Below are 15,445 nucleotides of genomic sequence, written 5' to 3'. Positions count from 1 at the left end.
TCAGAATTATCAGTCTTTTCTGTTTTTTAGTGCTTTATCTAAGAAATACTTATATTTTGAGGAGTACTGAAGACATTCATCTATATTTTCTTTTAAGTGTATTACAAGTTTCATTTCACAAATTAGGTATTTTATTCATTTGTAGTTTCTTTTCTGTGTGATGTGAAGTAGTGCTCTAGATTTTATTTTTCATGAGGAAAGCCAAGTGAGTCACTGTACCTTTTATGAATAGTCTAGCATTGCACAGGATTTGTATTCTGTGCACACCAAGTACTAATTTCCACACATGCCTGAGTCTGTTTCTGCTCTCTAGTTCATTCCCCTTATTTATTTGTCTGCTTCTGAGCCTCTGCCTTTACGTTTTAATTATCATAATTTTATAAAGTCTTAAGTCTAATAGGGCAAATTACTTAGATTCATTTTTTAATATTTTAGAATTTGAGGGGAAAATATTAGATAACAGCTCTTTCAAATAATTTTGCCATCAGTTTATTTAGTCCATGAAAAATCACGTTGAGATTTTTATTTAAATCGTCTGTTTTTTTCTTTTCTTTTTTCTGCTTTTACTTTTATTAGCATTTATTTGATGCTGTATTTACTCCCAGGCCATAAGCTTTTGTTTTTTCAGTTTCTTCTGGGAGATCATTTCTTTGGTGCAGCCTCCTCCTCTTCTGGTTTAGAATCTGCTCTGTCTCAGGATCCTCTCAGTGTGGCAGGGGGAACTCACGTATGGGTTAACCTGCCCGTGAGCTCTGTAAGTTCTGTGCTGCATCTTGGGAGCCTTGTTCATCTGGCTGTGCTCAGTGACCAGAGAGTCTACATCTAAACCCTTAAGTTCAGCATTGCTGTCTGCATTTGTAAGCATGTGCCGCAGAATTTCTGCACCCTGCATTCAGCCCCATTGTTTGGCCTGGGCACACCTCCCAACTCCACCATTGTAATGACAGAATGGCACACATTGCTTCTGTAAGGTGACATCCGTTAGATACTTACTGACTTTTCACATATGCATATTCTTGAATACTATGCAGTTTCATGAGTGTTCTTAAAATGAGCATGAAAATTTGAACCTCTTGATTCACATGATTTTGTGAGGTTCTCTGGGTCAAGTGAATAGCGAACCATTTTCAGAGGTCACCTCAGGCCACTTACGGGAAGAGCTTATTTAAATAGTCTTGAATATATGGATTAATTGGGGAGAGAACTGACCACTTTAGGAAAGTCAGGTTTTCTATCTATGGACACATATGCCTATTCTCATTTATATATGTAATCCTTTTTTGACCTCCTTCAGTAATGTTTTATCATCTTCTTAATGTGAGTATTAGACATATTTATTAGGTTTATTTCCATATGCTTTATGGTTTAAGCTGCTATTGGGAATGATATAATTTTCTATAAAATAAATTATTGTTGATAGATAGGACTGACATTTATCGTTGAATTTTGATCTTGAATCAGAGCTTTGAGCTCTTCTGATTTGAGCTCTTCTGATTTGTAGGCCATAGGTTCCCAGGGGAGAATGCTACTATCAAGAACTCAACAGTGGCTCTGTTAGTTTGGAAGTTGAGACTGCCCCCTGGCCATTTTAAACTCTGGATATCACCAAACCAGTAGATTAAGAACTGGCTAGGAGTGATTGGTTTTGTTTGCCAAGGATGGATTGATTTTTTTGTTATCCTGCTAGGGCAAGAGGGACTGTTGGGAACAAAAGTATTTCCTTGTGGTGCCTCTTAGTCTCCATATATAATGGTAAATTAATGAAAAATTACAAGAACTCAAAAATTCAGAGAAAGAACCGTGGCCAGATGAGGAACTGGGTGAGGACAAAGGATACATGGTAATGATGGTGAAAGAAGGAAGTTACACGTATCACCTAAGATTTCATGACCAGTTACAGTAAAGAGAACTAAAGCAGCTTTGCATATTTTCTTTCTTTGTTGTATATGTATGTGTAATATATAGTTACATATATTTACTTATATACACATGTATAAACATTTGTAAATATTAATTACTTTCCTCTTTTTTTCCCCAATGGTGTTTTATTAAGATTTTTGAAGATGCTTTATTCCCCAAGTTAGTCTTTAGATTACAGGATATTCATGTAGAACTTTTAATTTGAGGAATAAATAACATTATTAGAGGTGAATATTCTGACTATTGCTCAGACTGGAATTCAATGACTGTAGGTATTTTCTGTGTCCCTTCATGTGGAGATAGTGAGGGCATATTTGGCTCTTCGAAAGATAGTTTTATGGGAACATTATAAAGTAATTATGGATATTATGTGGAAGTTCAAGTATGTGTATAAAGGAATGTATGGAAAATGAGCAGGCTGTCAGCCTCATCTCCCATATTCATATGCTGTAAGAATCTTAAAATATAAATCCTGTTGCTTCTATGCAAAATATTTACCGTCAATAATTTTCCAATGTTCTTCAATAAATACAAATTCCTGACTAAGGTACTACAGAGCTCTGTATGATCTCATCCCCACTATTCTGCTCCTCATTCACGGTAATTCCAGTTTTACTAGCCTTCTTTCACTCCTCAACATGCCTATATTTTCACTGCTTTGGGCAGTTCTCATCTTTTCTCTCTAAAATTCTAAGAACTTAAATCACACAAAATGTCAGAAATAAATGACACATCTTTTACCTTCTCATGCCCAAATTCCTGCCTAAATGTCCCTTCCTTTGACAGTATTTCTGGGAGTACCTTATTCAGAATAGCGTCCTCTCCCTACAATTATTTTCTATGACATTTGTTGCTGTTATGGTATAAGTAACTATTTATTTATTAGTTTGTGAACTCAGCTTCACAATAAACCAGTGAAATTGAAGGTCACATCTTTCTTGTTTATCATTGCATCTCAGATCTTAGCACAATTAATTGAATAAATGTTTACCCAAATTTTATTTAATCTGTTTTTCTAATATCTAGAAAATGCAACAAGAAGTGACTACAATGACATCCTAGTTTACTTTAGCTGGAAATTCCCTTTTTATTTTACATTTAAAAAAAATGTAATGGCTTTCAAGAAGGAAATGGTGTAAGAAAGTATCCCTCCCACTATCTATCCTAGTAGAGTACTGTATGTTTTGTTATTGGCTAGATTTCCATCCCTCAGAGGTTTTTCACCGATAAATCTAACTCATCCTTTAAGGCCTACTAGTAATCCCCAAATACCTTGACCAAGGAAACTCTTGTTCTTTTTTGAGCTTGTGGCCTCCAGTGTCCTTGCTACTTAGTGGGTACCTGGCGTATGATGTCTTGGATAGTTGTCTGGATTCCAAAGTGTGACCTACACAGTAGCTTCTACAGTAGCTTTGCCATAGTTTCATCACCCATTTTCATTTTGTTGGGCTTGAGTTGCTAGGAAACATTTCATGATTATCAAAAGGCTGTGATGAACACTTTTGAACATGAAGCTTTTTAATATTTTCAGATTCTTAAACAGCTGTGGAATTACATGGTCAAAGCAGGCCACATCTTATCTGATGCACTAGCTGTCTCCAGAAACTGTATCGTCCCTAACACTGGCTTTTTAATAACAGGAGCACTCTCATGATGAGTCGTCTTCATTTCTTGAAAAATGGCACCCTCCCTTGGCAAAGAGCTTTGATGTTATGTGGGGCCATGTTTGCCTCAGAGGTAACCCTGTTAACCTTCAGGCAGACAGCGTGAACATTAGCCTTTTATCTCTTTCTCCATCTAGCCCTGCTTGCTGGACCGAATTTGAGTGGTCTTTTTTGCCTTAATCTTGTAGGGCACCCTTTTCGCTAGTGGAGTTTCCAAAAGCTGTTCTACACATCAGGAAAGGGAAACATTTCCTTGTCCCTCCTCCCTTTGAGTTTCCCTTTCTCCTGAGTAGAACTTAGGCCAAAGAATGCTAATGAACATTTCATTGATTCTCCTAACAGAGACCACACTGTAGACTTAAAAAAAATTATCATTCCAGATAATGTATAGTCTGCTATCATGGAAGTGGTAGGATTTAAAAAATGAGTTACCTTTCCCATTATCCTAGGTCCTAAAATGACAATTTTCCCCAAGTAGACCTTTGGCAGAACAAACACAGGTTCTGAAATAAGCATGAATTATGAAGCCAAGAAAGATTGTAGGAACTTCTGATTTTGGCACTTGGTAGCTCTGTAATACACGGTCCCTTCCATATTGCTCACACCATCATGATATATACAGGATTATAATAATTTCTGATTTATTGTACGCCCTGTTTGTCAGGCTCTATAATAAATAATTTTCATAATAATCTCAAATCCTTAAAAAATTTACATCATGTTGTTTTGACTTAAGTTTTAATATGTAGGTAATAAAATGCATGTTTATTAGTTTATTGAAAGATTTAGACTTGGTGAAATGACAGAGGAACCTTTGTTTTCTTCCTGCCACTGCCTTTCAATCGCGTTTTGTCGCATCTCCCTTACCTTCTCCAAGCTAGACATTAGAGGCCTTAGAAAAGGCTAACACCTTCTTTTCAATCAAAACTTCAATTTCTTATCCAGTTTAAAACAACAATTTCTTATTCAAATGAAAGCCTCTGTCTCAATCCTATCTCATCTCCACTAACAACTCAGATTTCACGTAAGCTTGCATACCTTCCGTTTTGGGGGAGGGTTGTGGTCAACTTTTGCACATTTTTCTCACTTTTTTCATCCATACTTCTGCATTCATATCCATCTTCTCGAGAGTTGAAAGAGGGGGGATAGAATGGTAAAGGTCCTTCAATATATTACTTTACTGGGGCAGGCTTAATTAGCCATCGATGCCCTCTGGGTGTTACAGGTACACAAATGCCCACTACTGGATGCCCTCTGGGTGTTACAGGTACACAAATGCCCACTACTGGATGTTTCTTTCACGGGCACTCTTATGGGTTCTTTTGAGTTCCCCTTGCTGTAGCTCTCCCAGTGAGATACTCCAGAGTATCTGAGATGTGGTCTGTAGGTGATGCCTAGTGCCCCCTTTTCTTCCTCAGGTTCTTCATCTAATGGTACCATGTACAGCTTTTGTCTGCTAGAGCTCATTCAGCCCCGCCAGGAAGCTCACTTGGATGCGACTTATACCACATGACTAGAGTCTGGCTTCCCCCAATAGGTCCAGGTGGCTCTTATAAACACTCACAAATACGTGTCCAGTTGTGACATGCAGTATAGGGCTCCCACAGCAGTTATTTCTGCTCACCCTACTGTCAGGGCAGCTCTGGCTAGCTTCGCATCTTCATACTCTTCCAAGTAAGAATATGCGTCAGCTCCCCAACATCTGTCTCCTCAAATACTGCTCTGGTCCTTTAGTAAGCATGGGCCTGTTTTCTGCCCAAAGGAAGTGGTAGAGAGCTGACGCTAGTGGACTTAGATGCTGACATGGAACTGTAGAGCCGACAGAAGTGTGGGCTTGCAGCCAGGACACATGGGTTTGTGACTTCAGGAATATTATTTAGGCATCCAAGGCTCAGTTTTCCCAACAGTATATAATGTTGTGCAGATGAAAAAGGAAAATGAGTGTGACAGTGTTGTGGGCCGTGTAACACTACACAGACCTGCTCCAAATTTTGCTTTTATTTTGATATTTGTGTCTTAAATTTATAACTATTAATAATTTTTAACAAGGGCTCCTGTATTTTTATTTGCACTGGATATCACAAATTATGTAGCTGGTCCTGAGTAGGCATTCCACGGCAGATGCATTGAAAGTAAATATGGTATGAACATTAAATATATATTTAGGTATTAAAACCACCTATTATATAATTATGTGTATAAATAAATATATGTATATTAGTGTATGTTTATATTAATTTATATTAATGTACTAAATATTAGTTCGTATGCTAAATAAATAAGTATTTGAACTGGGAAATAAACCCAATTTTTATCTTTTAATGAGTGACAGCCATTGAGTACTATCTTCTCTTTTTACTTAAATATAAAATAGAGAATATAAAAGGAAAATTGTTTTAAAAAATATATATAGATGTACGAAGTGGGAACTTTTCCCTTTAATCTCATCGTAAGTAAACAGCACTTAATTTTTGGTGTATTTACATCCTGAACTTTTTATTTTTCTTCTTTGCTTATGTATCTATCAAGATTCATTTTTAAACTTCTTTTGAATGCAATTGCACTATATTTCCCTAGCAAGTTACATAATTTACTTAGATTTTTCTTTTCTTGTCGTACAATTGTCCACAATATTCCCTGGTTTAAATAAAGTTCTTTGCATCTGGGTTGTATCCACTTCTCATTCTTAATATTGTAAATCTGTACTTTTTACTTGTGCAGGCTCTGAGGCAGTCACTCTCTTTTAATGATCTTTTTAAAGAGCCATTTCTAGTTTAACCATCTCTAATTCGACAAGTTTTGCCTTTTATTATATTAATTTTTGCTCTTATCATTATTGGTTTATTCATCCTGTTTTGGTTTACTTTTGTTTGTTTAAAAATTAAAGCTTTTTAATGATGTATTTTTCTGTCTTTAAAGCATTAAGACAGAATTTTAAAAGCATTTTAGATGTTTAAAGCATTTCCTCCTTTATTCTCAGAATTCAGGAAAATCTCCTATACCATGTATAGATGCAGACCTCCTTCAGCGTGAAGATAAGCATTTTATCAGTTCCAGTCATTTGTCTTTTTTTATTCCTTTAATAATCTCTTTCACTACAGCTATTCTCGTCTCTTCTTACAGCTCTTTATTATACAGATAATGACTTCCCTAAATCTATCAGCCATGTCTGATCTTCTCTCATAGTTTCTTTCTTTTTGTTATATTCTGGGAATTTTTGTTGGTTTTCTAAATGACAAAGTTTGTTTTCAGCAATGTCCATTCTGATATGCACTGTTACTATTAGGAGTTTATTTGTTGATTTTGCAGTCAAACTCTGTTATTTCCAAGAACTCTTCATCATTCTCCACCTCTTTTCAGACTTCTCAGCTATTATTTTAATCAATTCAATATCTGCTTAAATGTTTTAACTTATTAATGTCTAGCATTTTAATATTTTCTATTTTCATAGCCTAGGTTTCTCTTTTGTCTTTGCTGTTTATGTATTTCTTGAATATTGTGGCATTGCTGTTATTGGTTCATATTTACAAAATGTGCAAAGACCAGTCTCAGTGATACTTGAGACATTATCAAATGTTGTGCGGACACAAATGTTTTCTCCTGGGAGGAGGCCCCTCCAAGACTGGGAGTGATTGCAGAGGCCAGGGGGGACCACATACCTCTATCCCTTGCACACCATCCACAGTAAATGGAGACTAGAGCAAATAATATATCTAACCACGTTTGGTGTAGGAAGCTAGGGGAGTGACTAAAGTTTCTAGCATACTAGATGAGTTCATTATGAACTGCTCTATCCTTAGCTTTTGATGGTGAGATTTAGAGAGCTATATCCTGTTGAAATTGCAGTAGTTAGTGGGACCTAGGGGAGGAATTAATTAGGAGGAAAAAAAATGTGGGAAGTTTTGTTGTTGTTTTTCCCCCTCTAGTGATAGTTCTGAGTTAGCTGAATTGACTGTCCCTGTAATTTCTTTTGCCTATTTCTCAGCGCTTTCATATTCTTGTTCTTTACGCTGAATTTCCATTAAAAATGTAAATCTGTTTTAGATGAATTTTAATTGCTGGAGAAGTATGCAGTCTATAAAATTTGACTGGCAAGAGATTGCCAACATACTGTACTTCCTTTACTGCTCTAAACTCCACCAAGTGCCCGTCTGCCTAAGGCATAAATTGAAGTGGATGGAAAAAGAAAATAAATGTTGGTATTTTGTGTGTATGGTAGGAAAATAGACTGGAGATTTAGGATGGAAAGTGAAAGACCCTATAGCAACCCAAACCCAATCCTATATAGAAAGGAGCTTCATTACAGGTTTTAACTAGGAGACTGGTATGAGATGAATAATCTCAAAAACTTACTGGGTCCTCAAATGTTCAGTGTGAAAAAGTGTCAGGCTTTGCTAAACACTACTGTTACTGAGAAACTTGGCTAGTTTTGTTCAGTCCTGTTGAAGATGACATTTCATTTCCAAATTGTATCAGTTCTTTTCTTGGACATTAAAATAACCACAACACAGCCTTTAACGATCCCATTTAAAATGAAATCTGGAGGCAGTCAAAGGACCCAACTGTCTTTCCCCCGTGGAACTGCCTGCATCACGTCTTTCCCTCGGGTCTCTCCCTCAGGTCTCCAAGATGGCTGCTGCAAATGTCTGCAAATGCATCAGGTCCTTACACAGCACAGCCTGGAGGAGGAACAGCGTCCTTTCCTCATGTAACTCTCTTTATTACAAAGGAAAATAAATTCTGGATGTCACCTAGTAGACTTTTTATGTCATTTGGGCTTTGAACTGGGGTACGTTTATACTCTTAAAACAATTACTGTTTATGCAAATCATGATTTAGGCCTGGAGGTGCAGTCCTACCTCAGTGGAATCAGGACTCTGGGACAGAGGGGATTAGATGTTAGGTAAATGTCAATACGCTCCACCCTGCCATGTTAATCCAGAATAGAAATACAGCTACTTGACCCAACAAGAGACCTGCCTAATTATTTTCATGGCTATAGATTTTGAGTCCCAAATCCCTGCTGTCCTGCATCATTGGCTCCCTTCAACTCACCTGTGCACGTGCATATTCAGACACTCAGCTGCCCTCTCCCCTGCTCCTGCCTCCTTGTCTGTAATTCCTCTGTCTCCAGCCCTTTTCCATCAGATCTTTCAGTGCCGCCTTCTGTGTCTTCTCAGAGTCTTTTCTGAGCCATAAAGAGTGGTACATATGTTTTAGTGCAAGCTGTTTAATCTACTTTGCAATGTATGCATTAGACTTGCCAGCACCCGCTAGGAGTTTCTTTGGCTGAGATTAATCTTTCCAGTTATGATTCCATTCTGTCCCTCCTTTGACTGGTTGGATCTGGGGTCCAACCAGAGCCTACAACTGAATAATGAACCTTGGTCTTTTACAGTATCATGTGGTTCTCAAAGTGTGGTCCCTGCACACAGCATCAGCATTACCGGAAGTTAGGTGAGGAACGTAAACTCTTGAGCCCCACTCCAGACCTGCGTGCTGAATCAGAAACTCTGGGGAGGCACCCAGCCATCTGTGATTGAACAAGTCCTCCAGGGGATTCTGATGCTCGTTCAAGTCGGAGAACCACAGCAGTAGACATTGCAGATATCTGGAGTGAAGCAATGTAATCTTGGTTCAGGTTATACATCTTTCTGACCCTCTGTTGGAGTTAAGAAAAGCAGTTATTAATGATAAAATACTTACGCAGTGACGATTCAATGGGCAACTATTTGCAAAGCACTTAGCTTAATTTTTGTGTCTTATTAGGAATATGATTTTGTACTGATTTCTTCCTCCTCCCTATATTTCTTAATGCTACTTATAAGAATTATTTTTTTCAATCACCGCTTTTATGTTGCTCCTAGCCCGGAATGCAGAGTTATTCCAATTACTCATCTGAAATGATTTTACAGGTTAAGATCTTTCCTGGAAAAGATCGATGTGTGTTAAATACAGAAGCTCTCCTTTTCTGTCCCAGCTCTGTGACTCTGCTCTCTACCTGAATTGTGACTCTCTAACAGCCAACTCTTTCTTTTCGTCTTTACTCTGCACTGGCTGTGCTCTGAGGAGGTAGCTAGGTGATTCTCCAAGTCACGCGGTCTCTCCTTTCTCTGTCTCTTTCATCTCCTGGTTGGGATTCATATAGCTGGTATTTCATTTCCTTAAAAGTCACTTTTCTTCAGGGTGAAAAGGATGCCTGAATATGCCAAGTTTCATGGCCGTGGGATTACAATTGAGAAATACCACCGTCTGTTCATATCTTGCCTGAGAAATGTGCTCAAATTGATGCTGATAGTAGCTGAAAATGGTCTCAGTCAGCAGGGTTGATTGGCTTCACTTTTTGGTGCATGGTGTCACAAGAGAAAGCAGGCATCGTTTCTGGTCTTGTGCACATATTTCTAAGTGATTCTATCCCTGGCTCGTGAGCAGTGTATTGGTTCTCTGTAGCATGGATAACGGCTGATTTCTGTTTCCAAATGCTTCTGGTAGGAAAGACTGGCTATATTCTTTCCCCTGAAAAAGCCTATTCTAGGAACTGTAGCATAGGAACCAGCATTTCCTGAGCTCCTACTATATGTAGAAACTCTGCTAGATGCTTTTAAAACATTGTCTTGCTTCTTTGCAGTAGTCCTTTAAAGTGGTTATTAAGCACTCTTTTATACCATGGTTCCCTGAAAATAAGACCTAGCTGGACCATTAGCTCTAATGCGTCTTTTAGAGCAAAAATTAATATAAGATCTGGTCTTATATAAGACTGGGTATTGTGTTTTATTTTATGTTATGTTATATTATATTATATTACGTTATATTATATTATACCTGGTCTTATATTAATTTTTGCTCCAAAAGAGGCATTAGAGCTGATGGTCCAGCTAGGTCTTATTTTCAGGGAAACAGCACTGGTAGATGAGGAAACGAAGGTTCAGAAAGTATAACTGATATGGATAGAATCACGCAACAATTAAGAAGGAGCACCTTATTATTACCTAGATCTCTCTGATTCCAAGGTCTCTGCTGTTTTCAACGTAACATGGTAAATAGGAAAGCAAATTGTCAGGAATGTACAGTGAGCCCTTCCATACTGGAAATTTGATTGTAATGGAATTTGGTGTAAGGTAACCTGATTGTGTGTGTGTGTGTGTGTGTGTGTGTGTGTGTGTGTGCATGTGCATGCATATGTTTTATATACTGGACTTCCTACCAGCTAAGAGCTATTGATTATGCATAGACTTTCTGTTGCTGACTGTAAGTTTACAGTCCTGCTGGATATCATAAAATCTAGTTAAAGGAGAGAACGGAGTGTGCATTTATTCATTGTTCACTACTTAATCATTTATTAGTTATCAACAAATATTAGGCACCTGCTAAGCATTGCAGTATGCACTGGGCATACGCAGATAAGAGGGCAGTCCCGGCCTTCGTGGGTCTTTGATCTTCTTCATGTCTTAAAGAAGTTGTGTGTTTCACATTCGAGCTGACCATGCATTAGTTATTTCAGAGGTGTAAGAAGCATCATAGTTCCACGTTCGCTCTGCCATATTAACTAGATCGATGTCTCTAAATTACTTTACTTTCTGAGTTTGTTTATTCATCTGTCAAATGGAAAATATAAATGCTCATGCTGGCAACTTCTCAAAATGAAGATCAAATAAGATAAGGTATGTAAGGGTCACTGGCCATCTCCAAAGTACGATATAATATTTAATGTTCATATATTATTGGTAACGTTTAACTATTACTATAATTATCATCACTGATTTTTTAAAAAAAGATTATGTAAATAAGTTAATGAGCCTATTCATGCTCATTAACTGTGAGGCTAATGAAATTTGCTGCTTCGTCTTCTTCACTCAGAAACTAAGAGTGATTGCATTTTCACTTCCATCTCAAAAGTTTGGGAGGTTTAAATAATTCTCATCAGCAATCCTGAAGGTGTTCCAATGGAAGCTGGTTGAGAAGCATATGCTCGAGAATAATATAGACCTGCTTTCACAACGTACCTCCATCTTTTGCTGAAAGACTTCAGGCTCTAATAAAATTTTCTGTAATGAGGGGATAGTGCTATGTAACTTCCAGAATTGTTGCAATGATTAAATAAGATCAAATATATGGAAATGACCAATACATTATAAAACATGATAAATAGCTTATTTATTATTATTAGAAGTGTGCAAAACATAGTTCTAGGAGGTGGTGGTGGTGGATTTGTTTTTCATTTAACTAATCATTTTCCATTTCAAGGAAATTCAAGTAAATCCAAAACTACAATTTAATTACTAGTTTCCTTCATTTATAGAAACATTTGTAGTTATTATGAAGCCAGTCAAAATTCAAGATTCAACTCGTGACACATCCATGTATGCTTCTGTAACATCCACAAAATACGTATACCCACTCCTTGCCTTCCATCCTCACTCTCCTTGGTGGATCCTTTCATGTTATTACGTACAGAAGTTTATTATCGTTATCACACATATATCTGTTCTTCTCTGGATTACGAGCTCCTTGAGGATAGCAACTCTCGCTCAATTATCTCTTTATTCTTAAAGTGTTTTGCAGTTACTGGCACATGGAAGGTATCCACTAAATACCTGTTGCATAAATGCATGATTGCTTCTAAATATACTGAAGGACTCTTTATTATACAAAAGTAATTGTACTGGGGTTTCTTAAAATACTGTATTCCTAACTATACATAAATTGTGACTCACAAATTTGATTTTAGGCAACTCATAAGGGTAAAATTATATATAGGTGCTTAACATGATCTCAAAAAATATTTTCTGCATATGTTTATGTCATATATATCATATCATATATATATATGTGTATATATATATATACACACATATATATCATATACATATATTAGTGAAAATCCTTTAAGTAGGATTTTTTAGTGTTTTTACCTCAACAGATAAATTTTTATGAATAACTATTCTTAGTATATTTCAATTATTTTTTAAGTGAAGTCCAATTTTAAGCAGACATATGCTATCAAGCTAGTTATGATTTTTCTGTTGTTGTTGTTTTTCCTTTCTGAGTAAGGTCATTAGTTAATTAATTTGAAAAGTCACATCTCTGCTGAAGAGAGCTGGGATTGTTTTCTTATAGGAACAAAGATTATATAAAGAATGAAGCACCAGAAATGTAGAAAAATGAGAGTTAATTTTCTGCAAACAATATGAGGGCAGGAATTAGCTGAGTACCCAGCCCTGTGTAGACATTGCAAACATGTATTGCACAATTCTGTGATACTGGGTATTATCAGCATCAATATTTGAAAGTTTGTCTTTCTTTTTTAGAGCAGAAAATCTATCACTGTGGTAAAAACTCCACTACAGGGACAAAGAATGGCTGTGAATCCAGGATCGTGACACACTACCTTTTTAATTGTATTTTTAAATTTTTCCTAAGGTAGGCTTGGCATTCAATTTTGTACAGGGAAATGCATGGGAGAAAATTTTAGGATGTGACAACCATGGTTCTAAAGAATGGGTGCAGTGGGAGATGTGAACAGAGAAGGAATCAAGTTACTAGCCTGAGGGAGAGACCTAAAGTCTATAAACACATGAGAGTTTTTGTGATGGGACTGTTCTGCCCTATGGGGGTGATCACACAAACATGTTCATGTGGTGAAGTTTCATAGGACACACGAGTGCACATAAAACTGGTGAAATCTGAAAAGGTTGGTGGATTACATCAGTGGATTCCTGGGTGCATTATTGTACTATAGTCATGCAAATGTTACCACTGTGGGGAAACATGGTGGAGGTTATACCGGATTTCACTGTATTATTTCTTACAACTGCATGTGGATGTATAATTATTTCCCTAAAATGTTTTAAAAATGCACAAGACGTTTTGTGGAAAATATAAGTGTGGATTACTCACTTAAAAAAAAAAAAAAAAAAACCTGTGTAGAAGAAAGAAAAGGGTGAAAATGAATTAAGCCATCCATTGATCTATCTATTCATCTACCCATTATTTCTTGAGTGCTGTTACACCATAGACAATAAGCAGGGTATCAGGAATCATACAGTGCCTACCTGAGAGGGTGTCACTGTTAAAGGGAGGCAAATATGTAGCTCATACACTCAGTGAAGCATAACTGGTGCAGGGATGGGAGAGTAGGGCAGGAAGGGGTGCACTGAAGGAATTGGTCGTTACTTCCTGGAGAAGGTGAACATTTAGGAGAATAGTCTAGAAAGAGGTAAATCTTGAAGTGTTTACATTCCTAGGCAGATTTCCCTCCTTACCTTCAATCCCAACTCAGAGAGACCAGAGAAACACTTTCCAGAAGGAGCATTGAGAGTAATGTATATTTCCCTCTATTACTGCTCTCAGACTTCCTGTTGGGAGTATCTGTGTACTTACTGGCTGTCCTCATGAGATTGTAAGACCTGTGGTTTTGGGGTGTTCCTCATGTACCTTCCCCAGCCCTTAGAACGGAACTAGGCACTCAACAACTGTTGAATTAATGAAGGAATAAAGACACATCCCTCACACACATCGGATAAATAAATTGTGTGCAAGAAAAAGAATCACAGGACAGGTTGTGTCCAGTGTTCAGCTTTAGCATCAAGATGAGTGCAGGGGCATCAGATCAGGTAAGGCGTCAAACTGTGAGCAGAGTTTGGACATGAATCGTGGTTACTTCACACTCACAATGACCAGGGGCATGTTAAGTGCTCTGCAGTTACCATTTCTTTCACTCCTCCCAAGAACTGTGTGAAGTACATGTTTCCAGCCTTTCAGATAAACTGTTCCCTGTTCCATCAAATGAGGACAACACTGTCTCTGCATCTTGTATTCTGTAGGTAGATATATGGCAAAATGGAAGGAGAGATGGCAAAATGCGTAACTCTATAAAATGGAAGGTGAGGTGGTAAACTCCAGCCTGGGAGTGGGGTCCTCACCCCACTACAAAACCCACTGCATGGCCTTTGGCAAGTCATTAACAATGACCATCATCAGTTTCCTCACCTATAAATTGGCGCATCCCCTACCTTTTACTGGGTTATTTGAGACTTAAATTCCATAATTACTGGCCTCCAGATCACTTTTGTTTAAGGATAAAACTGAAAACAAAAACACACTGTTTACAGAATGAAGAGGAAACAATAGAGAAAAACAACTCTTTTCCCTCTTAGGCTATGGACCAGGCTACACTGATTTCTTCCTAATCTGAGTTCTTCCAACATGAACTACTCTTTGGGGACTGATCCAGTGCTATCATGAAATGGTATTAATTCCATGGAGAATATTCAGCCAGCTGTGATGGGCTGGAATCTCCTTGAGGGCAGGCTCAAACTGTACATGCTTCTCCTGCCGTGCATGTGGTATGACACCATGCATACAGAAGGGACTCAGTACATCTTTATTGCTTACCGTGATTTCCCCAAATACTGTGACCTAGTGTGCTTTCTTGTCCAATTCTTATTTAATTTTATTCTGCTGAAACATTAAATGTTCGTCCCCTTTTAAATTGTACAATATTCTAGATGATAAGGTCCAAATTTAAGGAACAACTTGTGCAAAGACACAGAAACATGGGGCAATTTGGTATCATTGAGTCAAAAATTATAAAGAGGCTGAGCAATGGTGGGGGATGAGGGAAGGAAACTACCCAGAGTGCGTCTAGTACATAAATGGCCTTTTAAAAAATGCTCAGATGATTGACTTAGAAATCATGGATCAGTGTCTACATTGATTAGATGTTAAGACATCTGCTCAGGCTGCCATAACAGATTACCGCAGGCTGGGTGGCTTAACAAAAATGTATTTTCTCCCAGTTCTGGAGGCAAGTCCAAGATCAAGGTGTTGAAAAATTCAGTTTCTGGTGAAGCCTCTCCTAC

At 37.5% G+C, this 15,445-nt stretch overlaps 1 pseudogene; it reads right to left on the bottom strand.

Annotated features, from left to right (window-relative positions):
- Positions 1-595: 595 nt before the first annotated feature.
- Positions 596-1,125, bottom strand: LOC141571808 (large ribosomal subunit protein uL22 pseudogene; annotated as a pseudogene).
- Between the last annotated feature and the right edge of the window lie 14,320 nt (positions 1,126-15,445).

This window comes from Rhinolophus sinicus, linkage group LG05, assembly GCF_036562045.2.
Source record: "Rhinolophus sinicus isolate RSC01 linkage group LG05, ASM3656204v1, whole genome shotgun sequence".
NCBI classification, from domain to species: domain Eukaryota; kingdom Metazoa; phylum Chordata; class Mammalia; order Chiroptera; family Rhinolophidae; genus Rhinolophus; species Rhinolophus sinicus.
This window is presented reverse-complemented; position numbering and strand designations above follow the sequence as displayed.